At 39.8% G+C, this 19,666-nt stretch overlaps 15 non-coding genes across 15 annotated transcripts; all 15 read left to right on the forward strand.

The window, feature by feature from the left end:
- The first annotated feature begins 212 nt into the window (after positions 1-212).
- On the forward strand, positions 213-285 carry TRNAV-CAC (transfer RNA valine (anticodon CAC)). Its single transcript has one exon. It is a non-coding gene; the product is annotated as a tRNA-Val (tRNA).
- Positions 286-2,428: 2,143 nt separating this feature from the next.
- Positions 2,429-2,500, forward strand: TRNAP-UGG (transfer RNA proline (anticodon UGG)). The gene has a single exon. It is a non-coding gene; the product is annotated as a tRNA-Pro (tRNA).
- A 288-nt stretch (positions 2,501-2,788) lies between these two features.
- Positions 2,789-2,861, forward strand: TRNAV-CAC (transfer RNA valine (anticodon CAC)). The gene has a single exon. It is a non-coding gene; the product is annotated as a tRNA-Val (tRNA).
- A 2,039-nt stretch (positions 2,862-4,900) lies between these two features.
- TRNAP-UGG (transfer RNA proline (anticodon UGG)) lies at positions 4,901-4,972 on the forward strand. Its single transcript has one exon. It is a non-coding gene; the product is annotated as a tRNA-Pro (tRNA).
- Positions 4,973-5,260: 288 nt separating this feature from the next.
- On the forward strand, positions 5,261-5,333 carry TRNAV-CAC (transfer RNA valine (anticodon CAC)). Its single transcript has one exon. It is a non-coding gene; the product is annotated as a tRNA-Val (tRNA).
- A 2,153-nt stretch (positions 5,334-7,486) lies between these two features.
- On the forward strand, positions 7,487-7,558 carry TRNAP-UGG (transfer RNA proline (anticodon UGG)). The gene has a single exon. It is a non-coding gene; the product is annotated as a tRNA-Pro (tRNA).
- Positions 7,559-7,846: 288 nt separating this feature from the next.
- On the forward strand, positions 7,847-7,919 carry TRNAV-CAC (transfer RNA valine (anticodon CAC)). The gene has a single exon. It is a non-coding gene; the product is annotated as a tRNA-Val (tRNA).
- A 2,152-nt stretch (positions 7,920-10,071) lies between these two features.
- On the forward strand, positions 10,072-10,143 carry TRNAP-UGG (transfer RNA proline (anticodon UGG)). The gene has a single exon. It is a non-coding gene; the product is annotated as a tRNA-Pro (tRNA).
- A 288-nt stretch (positions 10,144-10,431) lies between these two features.
- Positions 10,432-10,504, forward strand: TRNAV-CAC (transfer RNA valine (anticodon CAC)). Its single transcript has one exon. It is a non-coding gene; the product is annotated as a tRNA-Val (tRNA).
- Positions 10,505-12,539: 2,035 nt separating this feature from the next.
- TRNAP-UGG (transfer RNA proline (anticodon UGG)) lies at positions 12,540-12,611 on the forward strand. Its single transcript has one exon. It is a non-coding gene; the product is annotated as a tRNA-Pro (tRNA).
- A 288-nt stretch (positions 12,612-12,899) lies between these two features.
- On the forward strand, positions 12,900-12,972 carry TRNAV-CAC (transfer RNA valine (anticodon CAC)). The gene has a single exon. It is a non-coding gene; the product is annotated as a tRNA-Val (tRNA).
- Positions 12,973-15,017: 2,045 nt separating this feature from the next.
- TRNAP-UGG (transfer RNA proline (anticodon UGG)) lies at positions 15,018-15,089 on the forward strand. The gene has a single exon. It is a non-coding gene; the product is annotated as a tRNA-Pro (tRNA).
- Positions 15,090-15,377: 288 nt separating this feature from the next.
- On the forward strand, positions 15,378-15,450 carry TRNAV-CAC (transfer RNA valine (anticodon CAC)). The gene has a single exon. It is a non-coding gene; the product is annotated as a tRNA-Val (tRNA).
- Positions 15,451-17,604: 2,154 nt separating this feature from the next.
- Positions 17,605-17,676, forward strand: TRNAP-UGG (transfer RNA proline (anticodon UGG)). Its single transcript has one exon. It is a non-coding gene; the product is annotated as a tRNA-Pro (tRNA).
- A 288-nt stretch (positions 17,677-17,964) lies between these two features.
- On the forward strand, positions 17,965-18,037 carry TRNAV-CAC (transfer RNA valine (anticodon CAC)). The gene has a single exon. It is a non-coding gene; the product is annotated as a tRNA-Val (tRNA).
- The last annotated feature ends 1,629 nt before the right edge of the window (positions 18,038-19,666 follow it).

The following is a 19,666-nucleotide window of genomic DNA, read 5'->3' on the forward strand; positions in this document are numbered from 1 at the left end:
GCTAGAGTCTCATGCTTTTAACCTTGCCCTGCCTGAGCAAATAGGAAACATTTCTCTTTAAGCATTTTGCAAAAATGCTGAACTTGCAAGGCATATACAAGCGTTCAGATAGGGCTGTCGGGCAGGTTGCATGAAAGAAATCTAAAACCAGATGCCCTTGGAATAGTCTGTTTTGAGCAGTTTCATCACAGAAGAATCACCTGTAGGTATCTGTTTCTGTAGTGTAGTGGTTATCACGTTCGCCTCACACGCGAAAGGTCCCCGGTTCGAAACCGGGCAGAAACACTAGTTATATTGTCTTGGCTGCAATGTTGAGTGTTGCAGTTTTGCATGAAATTGTCCAGGCCCTGAAGGTGGGTTCATGCAGTCTCGTTCCAAGAAAGTGAATTCTCTTAAAAACAATAACATAATTGGCATGTGGATGTATCTGTTGATTCACAGACCTCACTTTCAAAAGAGCCCTGCATTCGGTTCAATGCTCAACCAGAACAAGCATTAACTTTGAGAATTGTTGGCACCAACAGGCCTCCTATTTTAGTGGAGTGTTTCTGGTTTTAAGTGCTGAGGCTTGGGCTCAATTCCTAGATGATCCTTCTCAAGGTGATGATACAAATGCATCGTCACCTTTTCGTTTAATGTCAGAATTGTTTATTTCCATTTGGTGGTGTATGAATGCTTTCGACAGTATGGGGATTTTTTCTAGCCTTGCATGAATAAAAGCATATCACTCCTCTTTATGTATTTTTCTAATACATTTATATTTGCATCTCCTCTCCTAGCATGCATTTTTGACTATCTTACAGGCTGTATATAATAAGTATCAATTCAGGGGCGCTTCTACTACTCAAATCACAACTGTTCTATCACGACATTGATAAGCAATCTGCATCTGCTTCTGTTGTGTATTGGTTATCATATTTACCTGACGTGTGAAAGTCCCATGTTTGACAGTGCACGTTAACAAAGAAACCAATGATTTTTATTAAAAGTTGTCTTGTGTTTTGGTTACCTTGCATCAGCCAAAACGTGCCAGAGATGACTTCATTTGCAGTCACTTGAAAAGTAGGGATTCTCAAATAAATGGCAAGAGGTTGAAACAAATCCAAAGAAATGCATGGCATATCTATGAGTAGGTGTATGCATGTATCCATATATAAAGATAGATAGATAGATAGATAGATAGAGATATAGATAGATAGATAGATAGATAGATAGATAGATAGATAGATAGATAGATAGATAGATAGATAGATAGATAGATAGATAGATAGATAGATAGATAGATAGATAGATAGATAGATAGATAGATAGATATAGGGAGAGAGAGAGCGTTAATATAAACAGAGACTTTATTTTCAATCAAGCGGTATTTTCTTTCCTTTAGGAGCAGAATGTTCTGATCATCAGCGCACCAGAATGTAGTGCTTGGTTGGCAAGCATCACATATTGTGATGTGTTAGCTAAGAGTTCCATGTCCTTCAGACTCATATATTCCTCTGTAGTTGTACCTTGGTGATTCAACAAAACATGGCATCATAATCAGCATTCTACTGCCACAGAGTGGACAGAGAAACCATTTAGAATTTCCCTGAAAAAGAAAAAAAGCATACTTAGGCAGAGCTTTGTGGACAGGAAGGACATTAGAGCAAGTGAGGAATAAGCACTGCTTTTGTTAATTTACATAGGCAGAACAGAGACTGCTGGGAAAAACCTGAAATTACAGGCACAGAAAATGCCTGCTTCTGGAGAGAACACTAAGAAGCATTGAAAGTTTTTCCTCTGACCCTGGCCAATCTTAAGAGGAATCCTATGATAGTCAGCAGGACCCACCCTAAAAAGGAAGGGACAGCCATTTGGACCCTTTCCACCTTTTCTATATCTCGCCTGATTGAGCGCTGAATGAGCGGATAAGCACATAAGCACATGTACTTCTCATTTTGGGAAGGTATTGCTTAGCTTGTTACCAGCAGCTCAGTTATGTTATGATGTTAGAGGCTATGCAAGGAATGCTTTAGTCCTGCATTAGGCAGTTTTTATTGCTTCTTGCATTCAAGAGATAGATAATTAGCCAGAATCTGTGGCCCAGCTATTCACCTTGGCATTCCGATTTGCACAAAGGGAATAAGTATTTGAGAGAAAAGGCAAAATGTGTTTCTTATGTTGTTATGAACAGCTTTTTATTCTTTCTCTTTAGGCTCTAGCCAATGCAGAAATATATAAATAACTGCTGACTTCCTGTAAGACTTGTCCAATGCTGAGAAAAAATAAAAGGGGACACTTACAAATGATAGTGCTATCGTTTGAGAAAGGGTAAGTTGACACTGAATTTCCTGTGAATTCACAGACCAAGCATGAAAAAGACCCCAGCATGATCTTCATTGCGGGCTTAGAGCTGGTATTACCTTTTCAGAGGTGAGGGGCTTTCAACGGCTCGTTGGTCTAGGGGTATGATTCTCGCTTTGGGTGCGAGAGGTCCCGGGTTCAAATCCCGGACGAGCCCTTTCATTGGTGCTCTTTTGAAGTATGCATTTCAAAGCCAATATCAATTTTCTCTTTGCAGTAGTGGATGATTATTTGCTAGAGTCTCATGCTTTTAACCTTACCCTGCCTGAGCAAATAGGAAACATTTCTCTTTAAGCATTTTGCAAAAATGCTGAACTTGCAAGGCATATACAAGCGTTCAGATAGGGCTGTCGGACAGGTTGCATGAAAGAAATCTAAAACCAGATGCCCTTGGAATAGTCTGTTTTGAGCAGTTTCATCACAGAAGAATCACCTGTAGGTATCTGTTTCTGTAGTGTAGTGGTTATCACGTTCGCATCACACGCGAAAGGTCCCCGGTTCGAAACCGGGCAGAAACACTAGTTATATTGTCTTGGCTGCAATGTTGAGAGTTGCCGTTTTGCATGAAATTGTCCAGGCCCTGAAGGTGGGTTCATGCAGTCTCGTTCCAAGAAAGTGAATTCTCTTAAAAACAATAACATAATTGGCATGTGGATGTATCTGTTGATTCACAGACCTCACTTTCAAAAGAGCCCTGCATTCGGTTCAATGCTCAACCAGAACAAGCATTAACTTTGAGAATTGTTGGCACCAACAGGCCTCCTATTTTAGTGGAGTGTTTCTGGTTTTAAGTGCTGAGGCTTGGGCTCAATTCCTAGATGATCCTTCTCAAGGTGATGATACAAATGCATCGTCACCTTTTCGTTTAATGTCAGAATTGTTTATTTCCATTTGGTGGTGTATGAATGCTTTCGACAGTATGGGGATTTTTTCTAGCCTTGCATGAATAAAAGCATATCACTCCTCTTTATGTATTTTTCTAATACATTTATATTTGCATCTCCTCTCCTAGCATGCATTTTTGACTATCTTACAGGCTGTATATAATAAGTATCAATTCAGGGGCGCTTCTACTACTCAAATCACAACTGTTCTATCACGACATTGATAAGCAATCTGCATCTGCTTCTGTTGTGTATTGGTTATCATATTTACCTGACGTGTGAAAGTCCCATGTTTGACAGTGCACGTTAACAAAGAAACCAATGATTTTTATTAAAAGTTGTCTTGTGTTTTGGTTACCTTGCATCAGCCAAAACGTGCCAGAGATGACTTCATTTGCAGTCACTTGAAAAGTAGGGATTCTCAAATAAATGGCAAGAGGTTGAAACAAATCCAAAGAAATGCATGGCATATCTATGAGTAGGTGTATGCATGTATCCATATATAAAGATAGATAGATAGATAGATAGATAGATCGAGACATAGATAGATAGATAGATATAGGGAGAGAGAGAGCGTTAATATAAACAGAGACTTTATTTTCAATCAAGCGGTATTTTCTTTCCTTTAGGAGCAGAATGTTCTGATCATCAGCGCACCAGAATGTAGTGCTTGGTTGGCAAGCATCACATATTGCGATGTGTTAGCTAAGAGTTCCATGTCCTTCATACTCATATATTCCTCTGTAGTTGTACCTTGGTGATTCCACAAAACATGGCATCATAATCAGCATTCTACTGCCACAGAGTGGACAGAGAAACCATTTAGAATTTCCCTGAAAAAGAAAAAAAGCATACTTAGGCAGAGCTTTGTGGACAGGAAGGACATTAGAGCAAGTGAGGAATAAGCACTGCTTTTGTTAATTTACATAGGCAGAACAGAGACTGCTGGGAAAAGCCTGAAATTAAAGGCACAGAAAATGCCTGCTTCTGGAGAGAACACTAAGAAGCATTGAAAGTTTTTCCTCTGACCCTGGCCACTCTTAAGAGGAATCCTATGATAGTCAGCAGGACCCACCCTAAAAAGGAAGGGACAGCCATTTGGACCCTTTCCACCTTTCCTATATCTCGCCTGATCGAGCGCTGATTGAGCGGATAAGCACATAAGCACATGTACTTCTCATTTTGGGAAGGCATTGCTTAGCTTGTTACCAGCAGCTCAGTTATGTTATGATGTTAGAGGCTATGCAAGGAATGCTTTAGTCCTGCATTAGGCAGTTTTTATTGCTTCTTGCATTCAAGAGATAGATAATTAGCCAGAATCTGTGGCCCAGCTATTCACCTTGGCATTCCGATTTGCACAAAGGGAATAAGTATTTGAGAGAAAAGGCAAAATGTGTTTCTTATGTTGTTATGAACAGCTTTTTATTCTTTCTCTTTAGGCTCTAGCCAATGCAGAAATATATAAATAACTGCTGACTTCCTGTAAGACTTGTCCAATGCTGAGAAAAAATAAAAGGGGACACTTACAAATGATAGTGCTATCGTTTGAGAAAGGGTAAGTTGACACTGAACTTCCTGTGAATTCACAGACCAAGCATGAAAAAGACCCCAGCATGATCTTCATTGCGGGCTTAGAGCTGGTATTACCTTTTCAGAGGTGAGGGTCTTTCAACGGCTCGTTGGTCTAGGGGTATGATTCTCGCTTTGGGTGCGAGAGGTCCCGGGTTCAAATCCCGGACGAGCCCTTTCATTGGTGCTCTTTTGAAGTATGCATTTCAAAGCCAATATCAATTTTCTCTTTGCAGTAGTGGATGATTATTTGCTAGAGTCTCATGCTTTTAACCTTGCCCTGCCTGAGCAAATAGGAAACATTTCTCTTTAAGCATTTTGCAAAAATGCTGAACTTGCAAGGCATATACAAGCGTTCAGATAGGGCTGTCGGGCAGGTTGCATGAAAGAAATCTAAAACCAGATGCCCTTGGAATAGTCTGTTTTGAGCAGTTTCATCACAGAAGAATCACCTGTAGGTATCTGTTTCTGTAGTGTAGTGGTTATCACGTTCGCCTCACACGCGAAAGGTCCCCGGTTCGAAACCGGGCAGAAACACTAGTTATATTGTCTTGGCTGCAATGTTGAGTGTTGCAGTTTTGCATGAAATTGTCCAGGCCCTGAAGGTGGGTTCATGCAGTCTCGTTCCAAGAAAGTGAATTCTCTTAAAAACAATAACATAATTGGCATGTGGATGTATCTGTTGATTCACAGACCTCACTTTCAAAAGAGCCCTGCATTCGGTTCAATGCTCAACCAGAACAAGCATTAACTTTGAGAATTGTTGGCACCAACAGGCCTCCTATTTTAGTGGAGTGTTTCTGGTTTTAAGTGCTGAGGCTTGGGCTCAATTCCTAGATGATCCTTCTCAAGGTGATGATACAAATGCATCGTCACCTTTTCGTTTAATGTCAGAATTGTTTATTTCCATTTGGTGGTGTATGAATGCTTTCGACAGTATGGGGATTTTTTCTAGCCTTGCATGAATAAAAGCATATCACTCCTCTTTATGTATTTTTCTAATACATTTATATTTGCATCTCCTCTCCTAGCATGCATTTTTGACTATCTTACAGGCTGTATATAATAAGTATCAATTCAGGGGCGCTTCTACTACTCAAATCACAACTGTTCTATCACGACATTGATAAGCAATCTGCATCTGCTTCTGTTGTGTATTGGTTATCATATTTACCTGACGTGTGAAAGTCCCATGTTTGACAGTGCACGTTAACAAAGAAACCAATGATTTTTATTAAAAGTTGTCTTGTGTTTTGGTTACCTTGCATCAGCCAAAACGTGCCAGAGATGACTTCATTTGCAGTCACTTGAAAAGTAGGGATTCTCAAATAAATGGCAAGAGGTTGAAACAAATCCAAAGAAATGCATGGCATATCTATGAGTAGGTGTATGCATGTATCCATATATAAAGATAGATAGATAGATAGATAGATAGAGATATAGATAGATAGATAGATAGATAGATAGATAGATAGATAGATAGATAGATAGATAGATAGATAGATAGATAGATAGATAGATAGATAGATAGATAGATAGATAGATAGATAGATAGATAGATAGATATAGGGAGAGAGAGAGCGTTAATATAAACAGAGACTTTATTTTCAATCAAGCGGTATTTTCTTTCCTTTAGGAGCAGAATGTTCTGATCATCAGCGCACCAGAATGTAGTGCTTGGTTGGCAAGCATCACATATTGTGATGTGTTAGCTAAGAGTTCCATGTCCTTCAGACTCATATATTCCTCTGTAGTTGTACCTTGGTGATTCAACAAAACATGGCATCATAATCAGCATTCTACTGCCACAGAGTGGACAGAGAAACCATTTAGAATTTCCCTGAAAAAGAAAAAAAGCATACTTAGGCAGAGCTTTGTGGACAGGAAGGACATTAGAGCAAGTGAGGAATAAGCACTGCTTTTGTTAATTTACATAGGCAGAACAGAGACTGCTGGGAAAAACCTGAAATTACAGGCACAGAAAATGCCTGCTTCTGGAGAGAACACTAAGAAGCATTGAAAGTTTTTCCTCTGACCCTGGCCAATCTTAAGAGGAATCCTATGATAGTCAGCAGGACCCACCCTAAAAAGGAAGGGACAGCCATTTGGACCCTTTCCACCTTTTCTATATCTCGCCTGATCGAGCCTGATTGAGCGCTGAATGAGCGGATAAGCACATAAGCACATGTACTTCTCATTTTGGGAAGGTATTGCTTAGCTTGTTACCAGCAGCTCAGTTATGTTATGATGTTAGAGGCTATGCAAGGAATGCTTTAGTCCTGCATTAGGCAGTTTTTATTGCTTCTTGCATTCAAGAGATAGATAATTAGCCAGAATCTGTGGCCCAGCTATTCACCTTGGCATTCCGATTTGCACAAAGGGAATAAGTATTTGAGAGAAAAGGCAAAATGTGTTTCTTATGTTGTTATGAACAGCTTTTTATTCTTTCTCTTTAGGCTCTAGCCAATGCAGAAATATATAAATAACTGCTGACTTCCTGTAAGACTTGTCCAATGCTGAGAAAAAATAAAAGGGGACACTTACAAATGATAGTGCTATCGTTTGAGAAAGGGTAAGTTGACACTGAATTTCCTGTGAATTCACAGACCAAGCATGAAAAAGACCCCAGCATGATCTTCATTGCGGGCTTAGAGCTGGTATTACCTTTTCAGAGGTGAGGGGCTTTCAACGGCTCGTTGGTCTAGGGGTATGATTCTCGCTTTGGGTGCGAGAGGTCCCGGGTTCAAATCCCGGACGAGCCCTTTCATTGGTGCTCTTTTGAAGTATGCATTTCAAAGCCAATATCAATTTTCTCTTTGCAGTAGTGGATGATTATTTGCTAGAGTCTCATGCTTTTAACCTTACCCTGCCTGAGCAAATAGGAAACATTTCTCTTTAAGCATTTTGCAAAAATGCTGAACTTGCAAGGCATATACAAGCGTTCAGATAGGGCTGTCGGACAGGTTGCATGAAAGAAATCTAAAACCAGATGCCCTTGGAATAGTCTGTTTTGAGCAGTTTCATCACAGAAGAATCACCTGTAGGTATCTGTTTCTGTAGTGTAGTGGTTATCACGTTCGCATCACACGCGAAAGGTCCCCGGTTCGAAACCGGGCAGAAACACTAGTTATATTGTCTTGGCTGCAATGTTGAGAGTTGCCGTTTTGCATGAAATTGTCCAGGCCCTGAAGGTGGGTTCATGCAGTCTCGTTCCAAGAAAGTGAATTCTCTTAAAAACAATAACATAATTGGCATGTGGATGTATCTGTTGATTCACAGACCTCACTTTCAAAAGAGCCCTGCATTCGGTTCAATGCTCAACCAGAACAAGCATTAACTTTGAGAATTGTTGGCACCAACAGGCCTCCTATTTTAGTGGAGTGTTTCTGGTTTTAAGTGCTGAGGCTTGGGCTCAATTCCTAGATGATCCTTCTCAAGGTGATGATACAAATGCATCGTCACCTTTTCGTTTAATGTCAGAATTGTTTATTTCCATTTGGTGGTGTATGAATGCTTTCGACAGTATGGGGATTTTTTCTAGCCTTGCATGAATAAAAGCATATCACTCCTCTTTATGTATTTTTCTAATACATTTATATTTGCATCTCCTCTCCTAGCATGCATTTTTGACTATCTTACAGGCTGTATATAATAAGTATCAATTCAGGGGCGCTTCTACTACTCAAATCACAACTGTTCTATCACGACATTGATAAGCAATCTGCATCTGCTTCTGTTGTGTATTGGTTATCATATTTACCTGACGTGTGAAAGTCCCATGTTTGACAGTGCACGTTAACAAAGAAACCAATGATTTTTATTAAAAGTTGTCTTGTGTTTTGGTTACCTTGCATCAGCCAAAACGTGCCAGAGATGACTTCATTTGCAGTCACTTGAAAAGTAGGGATTCTCAAATAAATGGCAAGAGGTTGAAACAAATCCAAAGAAATGCATGGCATATCTATGAGTAGGTGTATGCATGTATCCATATATAAAGATAGATAGATAGATAGATAGATAGAGATATAGATAGATAGATAGATAGATAGATAGATAGATAGATAGATAGATAGATAGATAGATAGATAGATAGATAGATAGATAGATAGATAGATAGATAGATAGATAGATAGATAGATAGATAGATAGATATGGGAGAGAGAGAGCGTTAATATAAACAGAGACTTTATTTTCAATCAAGCGGTATTTTCTTTCCTTTAGGAGCAGAATGTTCTGATCATCAGCGCACCAGAATGTAGTGCTTGGTTGGCAAGCATCACATATTGTGATGTGTTAGCTAAGAGTTCCATGTCCTTCAGACTCATATATTCCTCTGTAGTTGTACCTTGGTGATTCAACAAAACATGGCATCATAATCAGCATTCTACTGCCACAGAGTGGACAGAGAAACCATTTAGAATTTCCCTGAAAAAGAAAAAAAGCATACTTAGGCAGAGCTTTGTGGACAGGAAGGACATTAGAGCAAGTGAGGAATAAGCACTGCTTTTGTTAATTTACATAGGCAGAACAGAGACTGCTGGGAAAAACCTGAAATTACAGGCACAGAAAATGCCTGCTTCTGGAGAGAACACTAAGAAGCATTGAAAGTTTTTCCTCTGACCCTGGCCAATCTTAAGAGGAATCCTATTATAGTCAGCAGGACCCACCCTAAAAAGGAAGGGACAGCCATTTGGACCCTTTCCACCTTTTCTATATCTCGCCTGATCGAGCCTGATTGAGCGCTGAATGAGCGGATAAGCACATAAGCACATGTACTTCTCATTTTGGGAAGGTATTGCTTAGCTTGTTACCAGCAGCTCAGTTATGTTATGATGTTAGAGGCTATGCAAGGAATGCTTTAGTCCTGCATTAGGCAGTTTTTATTGCTTCTTGCATTCAAGAGATAGATAATTAGCCAGAATCTGTGGCCCAGCTATTCACCTTGGCATTCCGATTTGCACAAAGGGAATAAGTATTTGAGAGAAAAGGCAAAATGTGTTTCTTATGTTGTTATGAACAGCTTTTTATTCTTTCTCTTTAGGCTCTAGCCAATGCAGAAATATATAAATAACTGCTGACTTCCTGTAAGACTTGTCCAATGCTGAGAAAAAATAAAAGGGGACACTTACAAATGATAGTGCTATCGTTTGAGAAAGGGTAAGTTGACACTGAATTTCCTGTGAATTCACAGACCAAGCATGAAAAAGACCCCAGCATGATCTTCATTGCGGGCTTAGAGCTGGTATTACCTTTTCAGAGGTGAGGGGCTTTCAACGGCTCGTTGGTCTAGGGGTATGATTCTCGCTTTGGGTGCGAGAGGTCCCGGGTTCAAATCCCGGACGAGCCCTTTCATTGGTGCTCTTTTGAAGTATGCATTTCAAAGCCAATATCAATTTTCTCTTTGCAGTAGTGGATGATTATTTGCTAGAGTCTCATGCTTTTAACCTTACCCTGCCTGAGCAAATAGGAAACATTTCTCTTTAAGCATTTTGCAAAAATGCTGAACTTGCAAGGCATATACAAGCGTTCAGATAGGGCTGTCGGACAGGTTGCATGAAAGAAATCTAAAACCAGATGCCCTTGGAATAGTCTGTTTTGAGCAGTTTCATCACAGAAGAATCACCTGTAGGTATCTGTTTCTGTAGTGTAGTGGTTATCACGTTCGCATCACACGCGAAAGGTCCCCGGTTCGAAACCGGGCAGAAACACTAGTTATATTGTCTTGGCTGCAATGTTGAGAGTTGCCGTTTTGCATGAAATTGTCCAGGCCCTGAAGGTGGGTTCATGCAGTCTCGTTCCAAGAAAGTGAATTCTCTTAAAAACAATAACATAATTGGCATGTGGATGTATCTGTTGATTCACAGACCTCACTTTCAAAAGAGCCCTGCATTCGGTTCAATGCTCAACCAGAACAAGCATTAACTTTGAGAATTGTTGGCACCAACAGGCCTCCTATTTTAGTGGAGTGTTTCTGGTTTTAAGTGCTGAGGCTTGGGCTCAATTCCTAGATGATCCTTCTCAAGGTGATGATACAAATGCATCGTCACCTTTTCGTTTAATGTCAGAATTGTTTATTTCCATTTGGTGGTGTATGAATGCTTTCGACAGTATGGGGATTTTTTCTAGCCTTGCATGAATAAAAGCATATCACTCCTCTTTATGTATTTTTCTAATACATTTATATTTGCATCTCCTCTCCTAGCATGCATTTTTGACTATCTTACAGGCTGTATATAATAAGTATCAATTCAGGGGCGCTTCTACTACTCAAATCACAACTGTTCTATCACGACATTGATAAGCAATCTGCATCTGCTTCTGTTGTGTATTGGTTATCATATTTACCTGACGTGTGAAAGTCCCATGTTTGACAGTGCACGTTAACAAAGAAACCAATGATTTTTATTAAAAGTTGTCTTGTGTTTTGGTTACCTTGCATCAGCCAAAACGTGCCAGAGATGACTTCATTTGCAGTCACTTGAAAAGTAGGGATTCTCAAATAAATGGCAAGAGGTTGAAACAAATCCAAAGAAATGCATGGCATATCTATGAGTAGGTGTATGCATGTATCCATATATAAAGATAGATAGATAGATAGATAGATCGAGACATAGATAGATAGATAGATATAGGGAGAGAGAGAGCGTTAATATAAACAGAGACTTTATTTTCAATCAAGCGGTATTTTCTTTCCTTTAGGAGCAGAATGTTCTGATCATCAGCGCACCAGAATGTAGTGCTTGGTTGGCAAGCATCACATATTGCGATGTGTTAGCTAAGAGTTCCATGTCCTTCATACTCATATATTCCTCTGTAGTTGTACCTTGGTGATTCCACAAAACATGGCATCATAATCAGCATTCTACTGCCACAGAGTGGACAGAGAAACCATTTAGAATTTCCCTGAAAAAGAAAAAAAGCATACTTAGGCAGAGCTTTGTGGACAGGAAGGACATTAGAGCAAGTGAGGAATAAGCACTGCTTTTGTTAATTTACATAGGCAGAACAGAGACTGCTGGGAAAAGCCTGAAATTAAAGGCACAGAAAATGCCTGCTTCTGGAGAGAACACTAAGAAGCATTGAAAGTTTTTCCTCTGACCCTGGCCACTCTTAAGAGGAATCCTATGATAGTCAGCAGGACCCACCCTAAAAAGGAAGGGACAGCCATTTGGACCCTTTCCACCTTTCCTATATCTCGCCTGATCGAGCGCTGATTGAGCGGATAAGCACATAAGCACATGTACTTCTCATTTTGGGAAGGCATTGCTTAGCTTGTTACCAGCAGCTCAGTTATGTTATGATGTTAGAGGCTATGCAAGGAATGCTTTAGTCCTGCATTAGGCAGTTTTTATTGCTTCTTGCATTCAAGAGATAGATAATTAGCCAGAATCTGTGGCCCAGCTATTCACCTTGGCATTCCGATTTGCACAAAGGGAATAAGTATTTGAGAGAAAAGGCAAAATGTGTTTCTTATGTTGTTATGAACAGCTTTTTATTCTTTCTCTTTAGGCTCTAGCCAATGCAGAAATATATAAATAACTGCTGACTTCCTGTAAGACTTGTCCAATGCTGAGAAAAAATAAAAGGGGACACTTACAAATGATAGTGCTATCGTTTGAGAAAGGGTAAGTTGACACTGAATTTCCTGTGAATTCACAGACCAAGCATGAAAAAGACCCCAGCATGATCTTCATTGCGGGCTTAGAGCTGGTATTACCTTTTCAGAGGTGAGGGTCTTTCAACGGCTCGTTGGTCTAGGGGTATGATTCTCGCTTTGGGTGCGAGAGGTCCCGGGTTCAAATCCCGGACGAGCCCTTTCATTGGTGCTCTTTTGAAGTATGCATTTCAAAGCCAATATCAATTTTCTCTTTGCAGTAGTGGATGATTATTTGCTAGAGTCTCATGCTTTTAACCTTGCCCTGCCTGAGCAAATAGGAAACATTTCTCTTTAAGCATTTTGCAAAAATGCTGAACTTGCAAGGCATATACAAGCGTTCAGATAGGGCTGTCGGGCAGGTTGCATGAAAGAAATCTAAAACCAGATGCCCTTGGAATAGTCTGTTTTGAGCAGTTTCATCACAGAAGAATCACCTGTAGGTATCTGTTTCTGTAGTGTAGTGGTTATCACGTTCGCCTCACACGCGAAAGGTCCCCGGTTCGAAACCGGGCAGAAACACTAGTTATATTGTCTTGGCTGCAATGTTGAGTGTTGCAGTTTTGCATGAAATTGTCCAGGCCCTGAAGGTGGGTTCATGCAGTCTCGTTCCAAGAAAGTGAATTCTCTTAAAAACAATAACATAATTGGCATGTGGATGTATCTGTTGATTCACAGACCTCACTTTCAAAAGAGCCCTGCATTCGGTTCAATGCTCAACCAGAACAAGCATTAACTTTGAGAATTGTTGGCACCAACAGGCCTCCTATTTTAGTGGAGTGTTTCTGGTTTTAAGTGCTGAGGCTTGGGCTCAATTCCTAGATGATCCTTCTCAAGGTGATGATACAAATGCATCGTCACCTTTTCGTTTAATGTCAGAATTGTTTATTTCCATTTGGTGGTGTATGAATGCTTTCGACAGTATGGGGATTTTTTCTAGCCTTGCATGAATAAAAGCATATCACTCCTCTTTATGTATTTTTCTAATACATTTATATTTGCATCTCCTCTCCTAGCATGCATTTTTGACTATCTTACAGGCTGTATATAATAAGTATCAATTCAGGGGCGCTTCTACTACTCAAATCACAACTGTTCTATCACGACATTGATAAGCAATCTGCATCTGCTTCTGTTGTGTATTGGTTATCATATTTACCTGACGTGTGAAAGTCCCATGTTTGACAGTGCACGTTAACAAAGAAACCAATGATTTTTATTAAAAGTTGTCTTGTGTTTTGGTTACCTTGCATCAGCCAAAACGTGCCAGAGATGACTTCATTTGCAGTCACTTGAAAAGTAGGGATTCTCAAATAAATGGCAAGAGGTTGAAACAAATCCAAAGAAATGCATGGCATATCTATGAGTAGGTGTATGCATGTATCCATATATAAAGATAGATAGATAGATAGATAGATCGAGACATAGATAGATAGATAGATATAGGGAGAGAGAGAGCGTTAATATAAACAGAGACTTTATTTTCAATCAAGCGGTATTTTCTTTCCTTTAGGAGCAGAATGTTCTGATCATCAGCGCACCAGAATGTAGTGCTTGGTTGGCAAGCATCACATATTGCGATGTGTTAGCTAAGAGTTCCATGTCCTTCATACTCATATATTCCTCTGTAGTTGTACCTTGGTGATTCCACAAAACATGGCATCATAATCAGCATTCTACTGCCACAGAGTGGACAGAGAAACCATTTAGAATTTCCCTGAAAAAGAAAAAAAGCATACTTAGGCAGAGCTTTGTGGACAGGAAGGACATTAGAGCAAGTGAGGAATAAGCACTGCTTTTGTTAATTTACATAGGCAGAACAGAGACTGCTGGGAAAAGCCTGAAATTAAAGGCACAGAAAATGCCTGCTTCTGGAGAGAACACTAAGAAGCATTGAAAGTTTTTCCTCTGACCCTGGCCACTCTTAAGAGGAATCCTATGATAGTCAGCAGGACCCACCCTAAAAAGGAAGGGACAGCCATTTGGACCCTTTCCACCTTTCCTATATCTCGCCTGATCGAGCCTGATCGAGCGCTGATTGAGCGGATAAGCACATAAGCACATGTACTTCTCATTTTGGGAAGGTATTGCTTAGCTTGTTACCAGCAGCTCAGTTATGTTATGATGTTAGAGGCTATGCAAGGAATGCTTTAGTCCTGCATTAGGCAGTTTTTATTGCTTCTTGCATTCAAGAGATAGATAATTAGCCAGAATCTGTGGCCCAGCTATTCACCTTGGCATTCCGATTTGCACAAAGGGAATAAGTATTTGAGAGAAAAGGCAAAATGTGTTTCTTATGTTGTTATGAACAGCTTTTTATTCTTTCTCTTTAGGCTCTAGCCAATGCAGAAATATATAAATAACTGCTGACTTCCTGTAAGACTTGTCCAATGCTGAGAAAAAATAAAAGGGGACACTTACAAATGATAGTGCTATCGTTTGAGAAAGGGTAAGTTGACACTGAATTTCCTGTGAATTCACAGACCAAGCATGAAAAAGACCCCAGCATGATCTTCATTGCGGGCTTAGAGCTGGTATTACCTTTTCAGAGGTGAGGGTCTTTCAACGGCTCGTTGGTCTAGGGGTATGATTCTCGCTTTGGGTGCGAGAGGTCCCGGGTTCAAATCCCGGACGAGCCCTTTCATTGGTGCTCTTTTGAAGTATGCATTTCAAAGCCAATATCAATTTTCTCTTTGCAGTAGTGGATGATTATTTGCTAGAGTCTCATGCTTTTAACCTTGCCCTGCCTGAGCAAATAGGAAACATTTCTCTTTAAGCATTTTGCAAAAATGCTGAACTTGCAAGGCATATACAAGCGTTCAGATAGGGCTGTCGGGCAGGTTGCATGAAAGAAATCTAAAACCAGATGCCCTTGGAATAGTCTGTTTTGAGCAGTTTCATCACAGAAGAATCACCTGTAGGTATCTGTTTCTGTAGTGTAGTGGTTATCACGTTCGCCTCACACGCGAAAGGTCCCCGGTTCGAAACCGGGCAGAAACACTAGTTATATTGTCTTGGCTGCAATGTTGAGTGTTGCAGTTTTGCATGAAATTGTCCAGGCCCTGAAGGTGGGTTCATGCAGTCTCGTTCCAAGAAAGTGAATTCTCTTAAAAACAATAACATAATTGGCATGTGGATGTATCTGTTGATTCACAGACCTCACTTTCAAAAGAGCCCTGCATTCGGTTCAATGCTCAACCAGAACAAGCATTAACTTTGAGAATTGTTGGCACCAACAGGCCTCCTATTTTAGTGGAGTGTTTCTGGTTTTAAGTGCTGAGGCTTGGGCTCAATTCCTAGATGATCCTTCTCAAGGTGATGATACAAATGCATCGTCACCTTTTCGTTTAATGTCAGAATTGTTTATTTCCATTTGGTGGTGTATGAATGCTTTCGACAGTATGGGGATTTTTTCTAGCCTTGCATGAATAAAAGCATATCACTCCTCTTTATGTATTTTTCTAATACATTTATATTTGCATCTCCTCTCCTAGCATGCATTTTTGACTATCTTACAGGCTGTATATAATAAGTATCAATTCAGGGGCGCTTCTACTACTCAAATCACAACTGTTCTATCACGACATTGATAAGCAATCTGCATCTGCTTCTGTTGTGTATTGGTTATCATATTTACCTGACGTGTGAAAGTCCCATGTTTGACAGTGCACGTTAACAAAGAAACCAATGATTTTTATTAAAAGTTGTCTTGTGTTTTGGTTACCTTGCATCAGCCAAAACGTGCCAGAGATGACTTCATTTGCAGTCACTTGAAAAGTAGGGATTCTCAAATAAATGGCAAGAGGTTGAAACAAATCCAAAGAAATGCATGGCATATCTATGAGTAGGTGTATGCATGTATCCATATATAAAGATAGATAGATAGATAGATAGAGATATAGATAGATAGATAGATAGATAGATAGATAGATAGATAGATAGATAGATAGATAGATAGATAGATAGATAGATAGATAGATAGATAGATAGATAGATAGATTAGATAGATAGATAGATAGATAGATAGATATAGGGAGAGAGAGAGCGTTAATATAAACAGAGACTTTATTTTCAATCAAGCGGTATTTTCTTTCCTTTAGGAGCAGAATGTTCTGATCATCAGCGCACCAGAATGTAGTGCTTGGTTGGCAAGCATCACATATTGTGATGTGTTAGCTAAGAGTTCCATGTCCTTCAGACTCATATATTCCTCTGTAGTTGTACCTTGGTGATTCCACAAAACATGGCATCATAATCAGCATTCTACTGCCACAGAGTGGACAGAGAAACCATTTAGAATTTCCCTGAAAAAGAAAAAAAGCATACTTAGGCAGAGCTTTGTGGACAGGAAGGACATTAGAGCAAGTGAGGAATAAGCACTGCTTTTGTTAATTTACATAGACAGAACAGAGACTGCTGGGAAAAGCCTGAAATTAAAGGCACAGAAAATGCCTGCTTCTGGAGAGAACACTAAGAAGCATTGAAAGTTTTTCCTCTGACCCTGGCCACTCTTAAGAGGAATCCTATGATAGTCAGCAGGACCCACCCTAAAAAGGAAGGGACAGCCATTTGGACCCTTTCCACCTTTCCTTGATCGAGCCTGATCGAGCCTGATTGAGCGCTGATTGAGCTGATAAGCACATAAGCACATGTACTTCTCATTTTGGGAAGGCATTGCTTAGCTTGTTACCAGCAGCTCAGTTATGTTATGATGTTAGAGGCTATGCAAGGAATGCTTTAGTCCTGCATTAGGCAGTTTTTATTGCTTCTTGCATTCAAGAGATAGATAATTAGCCAGAATCTGTGGCCCAGCTATTCACCTTGGCATTCCGATTTGCACAAAGGGAATAAGTATTTGAGAGAAAAGGCAAAATGTGTTTCTTATGTTGTTATGAACAGCTTTTTATTCTTTCTCTTTAGGCTCTAGCCAATGCAGAAATATATAAATAACTGCTGACTTCCTGTAAGACTTGTCCAATGCTGAGAAAAAATAAAAGGGGACACTTACAAATGATAGTGCTATCGTTTGAGAAAGGGTAAGTTGACACTGAATTTCCTGTGAATTCACAGACCAAGCATGAAAAAGACCCCAGCATGATCTTCATTGCGGGCTTAGAGCTGGTATTACCTTTTCAGAGGTGAGGGTCTTTCAACGGCTCGTTGGTCTAGGGGTATGATTCTCGCTTTGGGTGCGAGAGGTCCCGGGTTCAAATCCTGGACGAGCCCTTTCATTGGTGCTCTTTTGAAGTATGCATTTCAAAGCCAATATCAATTTTCTCTTTGCAGTAGTGGATGATTATTTGCTAGAGTCTCATGCTTTTAACCTTGCCCTGCCTGAGCAAATAGGAAACATTTCTCTTTAAGCATTTTGCAAAAATGCTGAACTTGCAAGGCATATACAAGCGTTCAGATAGGGCTGTCGGGCAGGTTGCATGAAAGAAATCTAAAACCAGATGCCCTTGGAATAGTCTGTTTTGAGCAGTTTCATCACAGAAGAATCACCTGTAGGTATCTGTTTCTGTAGTGTAGTGGTTATCACGTTCGCCTCACACGCGAAAGGTCCCCGGTTCGAAACCGGGCAGAAACACTAGTTATATTGTCTTGGCTGCAATGTTGAGTGTTGCATGAAATTGTCCAGGCCCTGAAGGTGGGTTCATGCAGTCTCATTCCAAGAAAGTGAATTCTCTTAAAAACAATAACATAATTGGCATGTGGATGTATCTGTTGATTCACAGACCTCACTTTCAAAAGAGCCCTGCATTCGGTTCAATGCTCAACCAGAACAAGCATTAACTTTGAGAATTGTTGGCACCAACAGGCCTCCTATTTTAGTGGAGTGTTTCTGGTTTTAAGTGCTGAGGCTTGGGCTCAATTCCTAGATGATCCTTCTCAAGGTGATGATACAAATGCATCGTCACCTTTTCGTTTAATGTCAGAATTGTTTATTTCCATTTGGTGGTGTATGAATGCTTTCGACAGTATGGGGATTTTTTCTAGCCTTGCATGAATAAAAGCATATCACTCCTCTTTATGTATTTTTCTAATACATTTATATTTGCATCTCCTCTCCTAGCATGCATTTTTGACTATCTTACAGGCTGTATATAATAAGTATCAATTCAGGGGCGCTTCTACTACTCAAATCACAACTGTTCTATCACGACATTGATAAGCAATCTGCATCTGCTTCTGTTGTGTATTGGTTATCATATTTACCTGACGTGTGAAAGTCCCATGTTTGACAGTGCACGTTAACAAAGAAACCAATGATTTTTATTAAAAGTTGTCTTGTGTTTTGGTTACCTTGCATCAGCCAAAACGTGCCAGAGATGACTTCATTTGCAGTCACTTGAAAAGTAGGGATTCTCAAATAAATGGCAAGAGGTTGAAACAAATCCAAAGAAATGCATGGCATATCTATGAGTAGGTGTATGCATGTATCCATATATAAAGATAGATAGATAGATAGAGATATAGATAGATAGATAGATAGATAGATAGATAGATAGATAGATAGATAGATAGATAGATAGATAGATAGATAGATAGATAGATAGATAGATAGATAGATAGATAGATAGATAGATAGATAGATAGATAGATAGATAGATAGATAGATAGATATAGGGAGAGAGAGAGCGTTAATATAAACAGAGACTTTATTTTCAATCAAGCGGTATTTTCTTTCCTTTAGGAGCAGAATGTTCTGATCATCAGCGCACCAGAATGTAGTGCTTGGTTGGCAAGCATCACATATTGTGATGTGTTAGCTAAGAGTTCCATGTCCTTCAGACTCATATATTCCTCTGTAGTTGTACCTTGGTGATTCAACAAAACATGGCATCATAATCAGCATTCTACTGCCACAGAGTGGACAGAGAAACCATTTAGAATTTCCCTGAAAAAGAAAAAAAGCATACTTAGGCAGAGCTTTGTGGACAGGAAGGACATTAGAGCAAGTGAGGAATAAGCACTGCTTTTGTTAATTTACATAGGCAGAACAGAGACTGCTGGGAAAAACCTGATATTACAGGCACAGAAAATGCCTGCTTCTGGAGAGAACACTAAGAAGCATTGAAAGTTTTTCCTCTGACCCTGGCCAATCTTAAGAGGAATCCTATGATAGTCAGCAGGACCCACCCTAAAAAGGAAGGCACAGCCATTTGGACCCTTTCCACCTTTTCTATATCTCGCCTGATCGAGCCTGATCGAGCGC

This window comes from Lissotriton helveticus, chromosome 8 (assembly GCF_964261635.1).
Source record: "Lissotriton helveticus chromosome 8, aLisHel1.1, whole genome shotgun sequence".
NCBI lineage: Eukaryota > Metazoa > Chordata > Amphibia > Caudata > Salamandridae > Lissotriton > Lissotriton helveticus.